Source organism: Chiloscyllium plagiosum, chromosome 11 (assembly GCF_004010195.1).
Source record: "Chiloscyllium plagiosum isolate BGI_BamShark_2017 chromosome 11, ASM401019v2, whole genome shotgun sequence".
Taxonomy (NCBI): domain Eukaryota; kingdom Metazoa; phylum Chordata; class Chondrichthyes; order Orectolobiformes; family Hemiscylliidae; genus Chiloscyllium; species Chiloscyllium plagiosum.
Window position 1 is genome coordinate 13,597,423 of NC_057720.1, and position 13,499 is coordinate 13,610,921.

Below are 13,499 nucleotides of genomic sequence, written 5' to 3' on the forward strand. Positions count from 1 at the left end.
GGAGGCTGGTACAATTGCAATATTTAAGAGGCATTTGGATGCGTATATGAATAGGAAGGGCTTGGAGGGATATGGGCCGGGTGCTGGCAGATGGGACTAGACTGGGTTGGGATATCTGGTTGGCATGGAGGGGTTGGACCGAAGGGTCTGTTTCTATGCTATACATCTCTATGACTCTATGATTCTAAAAGCTCTTCATCAGGAATAGAGGCAGAAAGCCTCCAGGGTGGAGAGATAAATGGGGGAGGTGGGGCTGGGGAGAAGGTAGCAAAGAGTACAATAGGTGAATGGGGGTGGGGATGGAGGTGATAGACAATAGACAATAGGTGCAGGAGTAGGTTATTCTCCCCTTCGAGCCAGCACCATCATTCATTATGATCATGGCTGATCGTCCTCAATCAGTATCCTGTTCCTGCCTTATCCCCATAACCCTTGATTCCAATATCCATAAGAGCTCTATCCAACTCTTTCTTGATTGGTCAGAGAGGAGGGTGGGGGAAGGTTGCAAAGAGTACAATGGGTGGATGGAGGTGGGGATGAAGGTGATAGGTTAGAGAGGAGGGTGGGGAAGGTTGCAAAGAGTACAATGGGTGGATGGAGGTGGGGATGAAGGTGATAGGTTAGAGAGGAGGGTGGGGAAGGTTGCAAAGAGTACAATGGGTGGATGTACGTGAGGATGAAGGTGATAGGTCAGAGGGGAGGGTGGAGTGGATAGGTGGGAACAGAGGTGGGAGCAAGTAGGACAGGTCATGAGGACAGTGCTGAGCTGGAAGGTTAGAACTGGGGTAAGGTGGGGGGAGGGGAAAGTACCCATTGCATTCTGGGATGGTGAATTTCACAGATTCATGACCCTTTTAGATCATCTGTATCTCTGTTTTCAATCTGCCATCCCTCAGCCTAAAACCATGACCTCTTGTTCTAGAATCTGGATTAGTGGTGCTGGAAGAGCACAGCAGTTCAGGCAGCATCCAAGGAGCAGTGAAATCAACGTTTCGGGCAAAAGCCCTTCATCAGGAATAAGTCTAGAATGCCTGACAAGGGCAGGTTTTTCACACAAAGGGTGGTGAGTGTCTGGAATGCGCTGCCAGAGGAGGTGGTGGAAGCAGACACTGTAGCAGCATTTAAGAAGCATCTGGATGAATACATGAATAGGAAAGGAATAGAGGTGGAAGGACAAAATGTGTCAGTGTAAGTTTGAAGGGCCAAAGGGCTTGTTTCTGTGTTGTATTGTTCTTTGTTCTTTTGTTCTATCCTCTCTATGTCTACTTTGTCAATCCTCTTTGGCATCTTACGTACCTCAATTAGATCTCCTCTCATCTTTCAAAACTCTAGTGAATGCACTTGCGCAATCTCTCCTCACAAGACAAATGGCTCATTTTTGGAATCATGTTCACATGATTCTGTTTACACTTTCCCTGATGTTTACAGAGGTCATGCGAGGGGAACTATATGGGAGGCTTGATGGACCTGCAGCTTTAGCTAGGACAAAGTGAGGACTGCAGATGCTGGAGATCAGATTCAAAAAGTGTGGCGCTAGATAAGCACAGCCGGTCAGGCAGCATCCGAGGAGCAGGAGAGTCAGCTTTAGATATTGGTTAAAACCATAGGGGTGGGATGGTGGCTCAGTGATTAGCACCACTGCCTCACAACGCTGGGGACCTGGGTTCAATTCCAGCTTTGGATGACTGTATGGAGTGTGCAAGTCCACCCACATGTCTGTGTGGGTTTCCTCTAATATCCTTCCAGAGTCCAAAGATGTGCAGGTTAGGTCAATTGGCCATAGTATCCAGGGATGTGTGGATGAGCCATGGTAAAGGCGGACTTACAGGGAAGACGTGTGTCTGGGAGGGATACTCTTTGGAAGGTTGGTTCTATGAAACCATGGGTTATAGAGTCATAGAGATGTACAGCATGGAAACAGACCTTTCAGTCCAACCTGTCAACGCCGATCAGATATCCCAATATGGCCCCACCTGCCAGCACCCGGCCCATATCCCTCCAAACCCTTCCTATTCATATACCCATCCAAATGCCTCTTAAATGTTGCAATTGTACCAGCCTCCACCACATCTTCTGTCAGCTCATTTCATACACACACCACCCTCTGTGCGAAAAAGTTGCCCCTTAGGTCTCTTTTATATCTTTCCCCTCTCACTCTAAACCTATGCCCTCTAGTTCTGGACTCCCCGATCCCAGAAAAAGGACTTTGTCTATTTATCCTGTCCATACTCCCCATAATTTTGTAAACCTCTATAAGGTCACCCCTCAGCCTCCGACACTTCAGGGAAAACAGCCCCAGCCTGTTCCTATTCCCTTCCCCTTTTCTCTGTCAGTTTATTTCTCTTGCTACCTCTTGCTTCTGGATCTGAGACATTGACAGTTCCTAAACTCTTCAAACAGTTCAGGCAATTGGCCATTCTTCACTAGAGACTTAATTAATGCTAGCAGTTATTGGCGGACTCTGGTCCCTGCTGATTTCCATATGTCTAATGTCTGAATTGTTATGGCAAGATCTAATTGCAGGCCTGGCTGTGAAATTATCAGGAGTGCAAGGGTTCTGTAAAAACCAAACACTGTAATGATTCTTTTGAGGACAGAACATGGTCTGATCTTCCACCTTCATGCCCAGGGGTCAAACATATTCCCAGGTAATGGGATAACAATCTCCTTTGTTTCCTGGAAGTAAGGGTCATCCATAAATTTGACTGGTTAGTGGGAATAAATCAAATGTCACACAGCTCCATTTATGGTGCCCCTTTGAGCTGGGGAGGCTAGGTACTTGACAGAGGCAAAGTTGAACTTAGGAACTGCTGATGTGAAGTTCACTTTCTAGTGTGCTGGGAGTTGCACATGTTACTATGATAACGGAATCATTAACTAATCATAGCAATCAATTTCTCTCGATTGGTCCACTGTAGATCCAGAAATTATGTGCATAAACTTCCCTTTCATATGTGTTCATTGAATATGGGTGTCACTGGTCAAGCCAGCATTTATTGCTGAGCCCTATTTTCCCAGAGGGCAGCTAAGAGTAAATCACATTGCAGTAAGTTTGGAGTCACATGTAGACCAGACCAGGTAAGGGTGGCAGATTTCCTTCCCTAATGAACATTAATGAACAAGTTGGGTGTTTAAAACAATCAAAAGCAACTATATGATCATCATTATAGGCCACCTTTTACTTCAAAAAATGTATTCAATTTTAATTCCACCTTCTGCCACGGTGGGATTTGAACCTGTATTAGGATAGGGTCTAGTTAACATTTGGATGCGTTAGAAGTTTACAGAGGGATGTGAGAAGCTGTTGAGGAGAAAATTGGAATATATAGGTCAGGAGGAGACGAAGGTTTAATCAGCAGATGGGGTGGATCATGAAGATAGTTAAAGCTCAAGGAAGTTTAAAGAGTAAAGTTTGGAATTGAACCTGGCTCCCTGGCCTTGTGAGGCAGCAGTGCTAACCCCTGCGTCACCATGCTGCCCCATCAGGCATTGGGGACTTAACTCCCTTAATATTTTCAAGACACTCAACACTTCTTCCTTCATAATATAATATAATTGAATTGAATTGAGTTGAATTTATTGTCATGTCCGAGGCACAGTGAAAAGCTTTGTCTTTTCAGAGAATCTGAGGATCCAGTTGCAGAGAGTGTGGCTTAGTCTGAGATCACTAAGTTTAATAATCAGTCTTGAGGGGATAACAGTGTTGAAGGCTGAACTGTAGTCAATGAGTAGGATTCTTACGTAGCTGTTCTTGCTGTCAAGATGTTCTAGGGAGGAGTGAAGGACAAGTGATCTGGTATCTGACGTGGATCTGTTGATCCGATAGGCAAATTGGAGTGAATCAAGAGTAGTGGGGAGGCTGGAGTTGATTAATGCCATGACCAGCCTTTCAAAACACTTCATGACCACTGAAGTTAGGGCCACTGGGCGGTAGCCATTTAGACATGCTGCATGAGCATTGTTAGACACAGGGGTGATGTTGGCCCTCTTGAAACAAGCAGGGACAGTGGCCTGCTGCAGAGAGAGGTTGAAGATGTCTCAGAGAGAGGTTGAAGATGTCTGAGAAGACCTCTGCCAGTTGATCTGCACATGCTCTGAGTGCACCGCCTGGTACTTCATGTGGTCCCATCGCTTTCCTTGTATTGTCGGAATAGGTGTTACCTCTCCGCTGAAATTCTGCTCAAAGCAAGCACTCCCCAGAATATCAACATACCCCTCCTTAATCTTACCATAAGCTATGTCCTACTCCTTGGTGAATACTGATGCAAAGTATTTATTAAAGACCACACATACTTCTTCTGGTTCCACACATAAGTTCTTTCCTTTGTCCTTGAATGGATCTCCCCTTTTCCTAGTTGCCTGCTTGCTTCTAACATACACATAAAATGCCTCGGCATTCTCCTTAGTTTTCCTTGCCATGGACATTTTGTGGCCCCTTCTTAATCTTTTGGGAGATCCTTGGAACAGGCTCACAGAGTGGAGACAATAGCGAAGGCCACAGAGTGGTGACAAATGGGGACAAATGTGGAGAAAAGAAAAGTGGCGGAAAAAATGTTCAGCATTTTGTGGAAATGCCCTCAAAATAGGAGTGTGTAACCTGAGCATAGGTTTAGAAGCTACAAGTGGGGATCACTGCCACATTTATCCTCCTTGATGTCAATTGGAGCCTCATGAAAAGACAATCAAGGCCACGACTTTAACAAACATTTATATGGATAAATAAGTTGGAGCCAAAAAAACAAGCTAGTTGGACTGACAAATGTATGTAATCTGAAAACTGTTCAAAGTATGATTGCTTAGATTACTTACAGTGTGGAAACAGGCCCTTCGGCCCAACAAGTCCACACCGATCGACCGAAGCGCAACCCACCCAAACCCATTCCCCTACATTTACCCCTTCACCTAATACTACAGGCGATTTAGCACAGCCAATTCACCTAACCTGCACATTTTTGGATTGTGGGAGGAAACCGGAGCACCCGGAGAAAACCCACGCAGACACGAGGAGAATGTGCAAACTCCACACAGAGAGTCGTCTGAGGTGGGAGTTGAACCGAGGTCTCTGGCGCTGTGAGGCAGCAGTGCTAACCACTGTCCCATCGTGCCACCCACAATTGGAGGACCTTTGGAAACATATTCAGTTGAGTTTAGATTATATCATACAAGAATGAGGGAGGGAAGGGGGAATCATGGAGTATCATGGATAGATCCACTGGGGGATTTGGCAAAATTGTTTGTGTGGGGCCGAAGAAAGAGGCAAGTGTAGAGCTTGTGCTGGCTGCAACTAAACAGGGAAGACTAGAACAAGCAAGATGTCAGGAAGGATATACTGTACTTGCCTTATAGGCAGTGCAACGAAGGTTAACAAGATTGAATTTATGGTGAAAGAACACCGTCCTCTGAGGAAAGCTGAAGCAGAATTGACCTATATTCTTTGGTGTTTGGAAGAATGAGAGGTGATCTCACTGAAACACATAACACTTGCCAAGAGCTTGACAGGGCCAGTCTGAGAGTTTGTTTTCTCTCTAGAATTTAATTGGCGGCATTTTGGACCTTCTCACTCAGAATTTAATTCATGAGTTGGCAAGAATGGGACAAACATCACCTACCCCAGGGACAATTCGTCTAATTATTTCCCCCTTCTCAACGTCTCCAGGGAGGGGCAAGTTATACCCACAGGGTTTGTGTTAGATTGATGTTTCTCAGCCGCCCATCACCCTCGTGTATCAGGTGGAGTCTGCCAGAGTTTAGGGCTCAGCTCAGACATGAACATTGCTCTTTTATTCAATTGGGTGAGGGCTTGACGGACAATGCAGGTGGGCACTTGGGTGAGGGCAGGTGATGCTGGTGAAGGCAAAACCCAGATGGTGGAGTGAAGAGGGGACAAGTGTGGAGGAAAACAAAAGTGGTGGAAGAAATGGTCATCATTTTGCAGAAATGCCCTCGAGACCATTGGGCCAAATGGTCTGTTTCCACACTGCAGGGATTCTATGATTGGACTGTTTAACCTGAACACAGGTTTGGAAGCTACAAATGGGGATCACTGCCACATTTATCCTCTTGTTGTGCATTGCAGACTCATGAAACACAACTGAGGCCACTACTTTAACAAAAATTTGCATCAGTAAGTAATTTGAAGCAAAAATAAAGCAAGCTGGACTGACAAATGTATGTAATCTGGAAACAGTTCAATCTATGATTGGAGGATCATCATTTTGTTTGTACTGTGAAACATAACTGGACTCATCTGCAAACACCATAAAATAACATAGAGAACTTATAACAGCACAATATTGCTAAAGGGCCATTAAAATGCTTAACTACTTGCAGTGGAAATTGGAACAGATTGCAGGGACAAATTGTTTGCCCTACAGAGCAATAAACAAAGAATCTGATAAGATCATCTTGCACGAATTGGAATTAAAACTGTGTTGTTGAGCAGTTGTGACCCATACTGTTCAGTCCACTTCTTGAGCCTGAGTGACTGTGGGTAAAATGGAAAGCATTTTAGATTAGATTCTCTACAGTGTGGAAACAGGCCCTTCGGCCCAACAAGTCCACACCGACCCTCCAAAGAGTAACCCACACCCCCTCTGACTATTGCACCTAACACTGTGGGCAATTTATCATGGCCGATTCACCTGACCTGCACATCTTTGGACTGTTGGAGGGAACCAGAGCAAACCCTTGCAGACACAGGGAGAATGTGCATACTCCACACAGACAGTTGCCCGAGGCTGCAATCAAACCTAGGACCCTGGCGCTGTGAGGCAATGCTAACCACTGAGCCACCCGCATTTGAACACCTTTTCAGTGTGGCTGAAAGGGAGGAGCACAATCATTTCCAACATTGCCCTCCCAAGTTTATGTACCTCCTTATGAATCAATACCACACAGCAGCTGGGCAGTGAGGGAACCAATGGTGTTGAAATACTGTTTGTTGAGAGTATGAATTCTCCTGAGAATATAGTACAGAGAAGGGGTCCTTTGCAATTCTGAGAGAGTGAGGGAACCAACACATTCCTTGCTGTCTTAGAGTTGTACAGCACAGAAACAGACCCTTCGGTCCAACTTGTCCATACCGGCCTAAATAAGCCTTGTCTCATTTGCTAGCATTTGGCACAATTCCCTCTAAATCCTTCCTATTTATATACCCATCCTGATGCCTTTTAAATTTTATAATTGTACCAGCCTTCACCACTTTTTTTGGCAGCTTATTCCAGGTATGCACCCCCTTGGAGGAAACCAGAGCACCCGAAGGAATGTTTCCCCTTAGGTCCCTTTTATATCTTTTCCCTCTCCCCTACCCTGGGAAGAGACCTTGACTATTCACCCTATCCATGTCCCTCATGATTTTATAAACCTCTCTAAGGTCATCCCTCAACCTCGGCTGCTCCAGGGAAAATAGCCCCAGCCTATTCAGCTTCTCCCTTTCGCTCAAACTCTCCAACCCTGGCAACATCCTTGTATGTCTTTTCGGAGCCCTTTCTAGCTTCACAACATCTTTCTTATAGTAATGAGACCAGGATTGAATACAGTATTCCAAAAGGTCCATGACACTGAGTGCCAACCAGTAACACAGTGCCAAAACTGAGCTTAGTACGAGTTTTATTAGGTGAAGGGTATTAAGGATTTCACAACCAAAGAATGTGGTGTGAGTTAAGACACACCATGGTCTAATTGAATCGTGAAACACATTTGGGAGGCTAAATGAACAACTCTTACTTCTAAAGAAAAGATCAATGCCTTAACCTTTCCTATTTTGTGGGACATGAAAGAAGAATGTGTGCTTATGCATGTACATATACATGCTTAAGTGTATTTTTGTACCCGTGCCTTTGTGGAAGCAAAATCCATGAATACTTTAAAGACAGAAGTAGCTACATTCTTGTTAAGCAAGAGGATGAAGGGTTATCAGTAACAGGCAGGAATGTGGATTTGAGATTATTTTCTTGCATGTTGGAGCAAGCTGGAGGAATTGAATGAACGACTCATGCTCTTAATTCAAATGTTTATTGGGTCATTGACCTGAAACATTAACTCTGTTTCTCTCTCCATAGGGTACTGTCTGATCTGCTGAGGACTTTCAGTATTTTCTGTTTTCATTTCAGATTTCCAGCATCTGCAGCATTTTGTTTTTTGTCATATATTACGGTTTCCTCAGGCTCTGGTGCACTTCTGAATGTCTGAGCATTCACTGGCTCAGAGTGGACACGGTTTCACTGAGATAATGGTGAGGTTCATTATCCAAATCAAACCTGAGCACATCCTTGTTGGAACCTGAACCATAGCTTAATCAAAGAAATAGGTTTCAAGTGAAATTTGCCTCTGTAGAAGAACATTAAAAGTTGGAACAAGAGTAGGCTGTTGGACTCTGCTCTGTTATTCCACAAGATCACGGTTTGGCTGACAGTAAAGTAAGTCTCCATTTACCCCACAAGGAAATAATGTTTGGATGATAAAAAGACAATAAAAGGGTTTAAATTTGTCTTGGATTGTGGCTAAAAACATGCCACAGGGAAGAGGCAGCACGCTGATGTCCAGCCCGAATTTATTTTTGCATTGGCTTCAATGGAAAGGCAAGTGAACAGTATAAAATAGACTTAGGAGTCAAAAATGCCTGTTCTGCCCTAACCACTCAGAGAGTGATAAGGGCCCTATCTGCCAATGTAGTTAACCCAAGCACATTAAGGAGATTTAAACAATCCTTGGATGAGCACATGGATGATGATGGGATAGTGTAGGGGGACGAGCTGAGAATAGTTCACAGGTCAGCGAAACACTGAGGGCTGAAGGGATGTTCTGCTCTGTATTGTTCTGTGTTCTGTGTTCTATGTTCTATGTTCTAAATCCATATGCCAAAGGGTAAAAAAGTTTCATTTCACCACACTTGACAATTAGCTATTTGAAAACTTTCCTTGACCGGGCAAGAATAAAAGATTAGCTGCACATATGGAAATACTGAGGACCGTGTATTTAAGGAACAAAACTCAAACAAGCTGCCTGTTAATTCATGCACTGCCATAATGAACTAAAATTCACAAGTTGAATAAGCTATCTCCAGTTTTTCAGGCAGTAATAGGGCATATGAATGTCCCCTGACATTGCTGCTATTTCAGGAATGTTAATAGCCACTGGACTAAATTGTTCTCATGTTTAAAAGAGTTGTGTTACTGACATTTTGTTTTATCAAAGTACGCAATTAGACTTCAGACTTAATATCTATGAGGCTGTCACATTTTCTGAACTCTCTGGCACCGCTTGCCAGTCTCAATCAGAAACCGTTCTGTCCCTTCAGCTTAATGAAAAATAAGTACTTGGCCATAAACTTGTAGTCATCCTGTATCCAATCACATTGTCTTGAGTAATTAAAATGATTAGCTTAATTAGCTTAATTAACTAAATTTGACTACAGGACATGGCCATATGGTGAAGCAAAACAAAGATGGGAGCTAATTAAACCTAAAATAATGCAGGTTTTAATTAACTCAACCCCTAGGCATCAACATTTTCAAATTTATCCAAGCTGATAATTAAAAAGTCCTCTTGCCCAAGCAACATTTCTTCTCTGAGCTAATTAAATCTGGAAATGAATTAGCAACATGAAGCTCCAAATATTAATTCCTGCTCGAAGATGACTTCACTTCCTAATGAAATTAATTAGCTGCAGTGGACCTTCAATCAGATGCCAAACACTGTCCATGAACATAGACCTCATGTAATCGAGAACCAGGCTACAAGCCCTGGGGCAGGAATTTACAACAGCAATGAACAGTCTTCAGCTATGTGCCTCCCTTAATAACCAAATGAACATGTAGCTCCGTGTTTGCCAACAGCCCTCTCTCCCTCTCTCTCTCTTACTTAATGCTACTAGTTTATCAATGCGACTAGTTAAACATTCTTTTCCTTAATGCTACTTGTTAGCGTTAATGATATGATTGGCTGGCGGCGATGGCATTCTGGGGAAGGGGGGAGTTTTCGGGACAGAACAAAGGTTATACAGTGTCTGAGCGGAAAGCTGTTCTGTGTGTTACTCTTCACGCTTTTCAGACCAGATGACCTTATTACGACTAAGTCGCCGGGTTTACCTGTTGCTGCTTAACCCAGTGATTGAAAAGTCAACTACGCAAATCCTATTATGCGCTCTATAAAAACACTGACCTCAAGAGGAACTGAAGCTTGTTTGAAAGCAATACTCTTTCTTTCACCTCTCAGGCAGCACAGTTTGAATTCTCTCGGCTATCGCTTCCCCCATTTGGTTTCTTACTCCATTTTCTACCTTCCCCTCAGAATATGGGAGGGTAATAAGTATATGGATGGCACCACTGCCTTCAGATTATTATCAGAAATGTTTGTTAAATTTGACCCGTGAATGAGGTTTATTTCTCTGAACGTTATCCCACCATTGTTTCTCTGTTTCACTGATGCCCAGCTGTTAGGTTGCTCTGCCTTCTGCTGCCTGGAAGTGAGGTGGAGGCAGCTTCATTCGAGAGGACACTAAGATCATTACTTGAATGGAAGGAATGTGCAGCGTTAATGGGGAGAAGGCAGGAGATTGGAGTTAAGTCATGATGTTCATTCGGAGAGTTGGAACAGTGAAAATGGGCCAAATGGCCTCCTTCTAAACCGTAACAATTCTGTGATTCTATAGAATCTAAGCTTCCCTGAATCTCCATCTTTGAAATGTTCTTTACAACCAATCTCTGACTAGCTTTTGGCCAACTCTCTTATTCTCTCCTTACATTGCTTGGAATCAAATTCTGCTTGATTAACACTCCAAGGAAGTATCTTGGCACATTTTACCACATTGAAGGTGCCATATAAGCACAAGTCAGCACCATATCACCGATAGTTATGGAGTCACAAAGATATACAGCATGGAAACCAACCCTTCAGTCCAAATCATCCATGCCAACTAGATATCCTAGATCAATCTAGCCCCATTTGTCAGCATTTGGCCCATATTCCTCTAAACACTTCTCATCCCTGATGCCTTTTGGATGTTGTAATTGTACCAATCTCCACTTCCTCCACTGGCATCTCATTCCACACACGTACCACCCTCTGTGTAAACAAGTTGCCCCTTAGATCCCTTTTAAATCTTTCCCCTCTCACCTTAAATCTATGTCCTCTAGCTTTGGACTCCCCTACCCTGGGGAAAAAGACCTTGACTATTTACCCTATCCGTGCCCCTCATAATTTTATAAACCTCTATAAGGTCACTCCTCAGCCTCTGACACTCCAGGGAAAGCAGCCCCAGCATATACAGCCACTCCCAATAGCTCAGAGTCTCCAACCCTGCCGACATCCTTGAAAATCTTTTCTGAACCCTCTCAAGTTTCACCCATTCCTTTAAAATGAATCCTCTTGGTGGCTTACCCTGAGTTAAGTTCTGTACGATTCCTTCAGAATTAGTGTTGGCCACAGGGACGTCAATGAAGAAATGACATGATATAAAATTTGCTTAAATAATGAAGCATTTGGAGCCTACCCCCAACCCCACTCCCTTTTCTGCCAACCTCCACACCCCCTGTCCCAACCACTTCTCCACATGGTGCAATTTGAGAATAATTCAGTAACTCACCACCAGGGGAGCACTTCACCCAGCTGTTCACAAACACTTCCGAACAGTCGTTACTACAGAGCAATTTTTACCTTCCAAAGCCCATGAAGTTTTTTTTTCCCCTTAGTCATTCGCGGGATGAGGGGGGGGCATCACTGGCTGGGCCAACATTTAATGTCCATCCTTACTTGCCCAGAGGGTAGTTAAGAGTCAACCGCATTTTCTTCCCTATAGGGCACCAGATGGGTTTTCCTGACAATCAACAATGGATTCATGGTCATCATTGGATTCTTAATTCCAGATATTTATTGAATTCTAATTCCACCACCTGCCATGGCAGGATTCAAATCCAGGTTCCCAGAACGTTATCTGGGTCTCCGGATTAACAATCCAGTGATAATATCACTCAGCCATCGCCGTCCCCATTAACTAGTCCAAAACCATTTACTGACCTTGGATTGATAGATTTTGATAAGGTAAGGCATGTGAAGGGTTGCAGATTCAAGATGACTATATGGCATTAAGCTAGAGAACAGCCATGATGGAGTAGTATGGCACAGACACAGCAGGGTTGAGGGGCTGAATGGTTAACCCAACTCCTTTGTTCTGGCTGAGATCAGTCTCTATGTGTGCTGTCCAGTGAGATATTCAATTCTGAAACAAACTGATTACAAGCTGGGAGAGTTTTGAAGGTGAACTGGTTACACTCATTCTCCCTCATGTTTTGTATTGGTCTATCAAACACCCATTAAACCCCACTTCGCGAATGGGCTTTCTCCACCAACTCTCAAATTTGCAATTTCTGCTGTTTGTGGAGACAGAGTGACAAAGTGGGGCTGGGTATAGCACTGAGGGGGAGGAGATAGGCTCAGTTGCGAGTGTGGGACAGGAGCTGTGTCTTGTAATTGCAATCAAAGTTTTAAATGTAGCAGAAAAGAAAGTCATTCTTCTCATGTCTGATCACGTTTTTTGAAATTGAACCAATGTTGTTAGCATCATTCTGCATCACAAACCATCCATCCAGCCAACTGAGCTAACTGACCCCCACACAGAAAGCCATATACAGTATAATGGTGGCAGGGCACTGGAAAATGCTGACAGCAAGTCGGTACTAAAGACAAGTCGGCAACAAAGGTTAAAAACTGCGAACAGTAGTGAGAATTTGTGAAAAGTTGTTTTCCTAATATTCACTCATCGCCAGCCTGTGTTCAGAGCTGAAATTCGTGTCTTACAACCAAGACTGAAGGCTACAACTATACTGAAGCATGACAAACACAATGGAGAACAAATGATGAGTACGCACTGTCTCTCAGAAAAATCACTATAATATGTCCTTTTTTAAAGAAAGGCATTGGACAAGAGGCTTAAGGACAACTAAAGGTTGGCAAAGTAGTCCCTTAATGTTTGGAAAAAAAATTACACATATCATTAAGACCTTACTTGTACAGAGTTGTAAGTTAATTTGTTTTTTATTTCTTTAAAAACTGTGCAAAAGTGGAATAAAGACCTTTATAATGTCACTGTATTACCTTTTTTTGGTATCAACTTCACATAAAGGTGCTGTTCAACAGTTTACTTTGAAAACAGAAATTATAAAAAGAAATGAAATAGAACATGTAAAGTATCAATAATGAGAGAAGGCATCAAGAAAGAAAAGCAGTTTACTACGTTATACATCCTTTGTATAAAGGCAAGTAATAAAGAGCAGGAGAAAGTGAGGACTGCAGATGCTGGAGATCAGAGCTGAAAAATGTGTTGCTGGAAAAGCGCAGCAGGTCAGGCAGCATCCAAGGAGCAGGAGAATCGATGTTTTGGGCATAAGCCCTTCTTCAGAAATAAGGAAGGTGTGCCAAGCAGGCTAAGATAAAAGTTGGGAGGAGGGACTTGGGGGAGGGGCATTGGGAATGCGATAGGTGGAAGGAGGTTAAGGTGGGGG

The 13,499-nt window shown here is 43.5% G+C and overlaps 1 protein-coding gene and 1 long non-coding RNA gene across 2 annotated transcripts in view; both read right to left on the reverse strand.

Moving 5' to 3' along the window:
• The window catches only part of LOC122554152, a 342,532-nt gene that overhangs the window by 60,304 nt on the left and 268,729 nt on the right, over positions 1 to 13,499 (reverse strand). The gene's annotated exons all lie outside the window — the stretch shown is intronic.
• Positions 1 to 13,499, reverse strand: part of LOC122554155 — a 20,867-nt gene that overhangs the window by 1,564 nt on the left and 5,804 nt on the right. Inside the window, exon 2 of the long non-coding RNA XR_006312923.1 lies at positions 2,662 to 2,667. This is a non-coding gene — a long non-coding RNA (uncharacterized LOC122554155). The remainder of the gene's footprint in view (positions 1 to 2,661; positions 2,668 to 13,499) is intronic.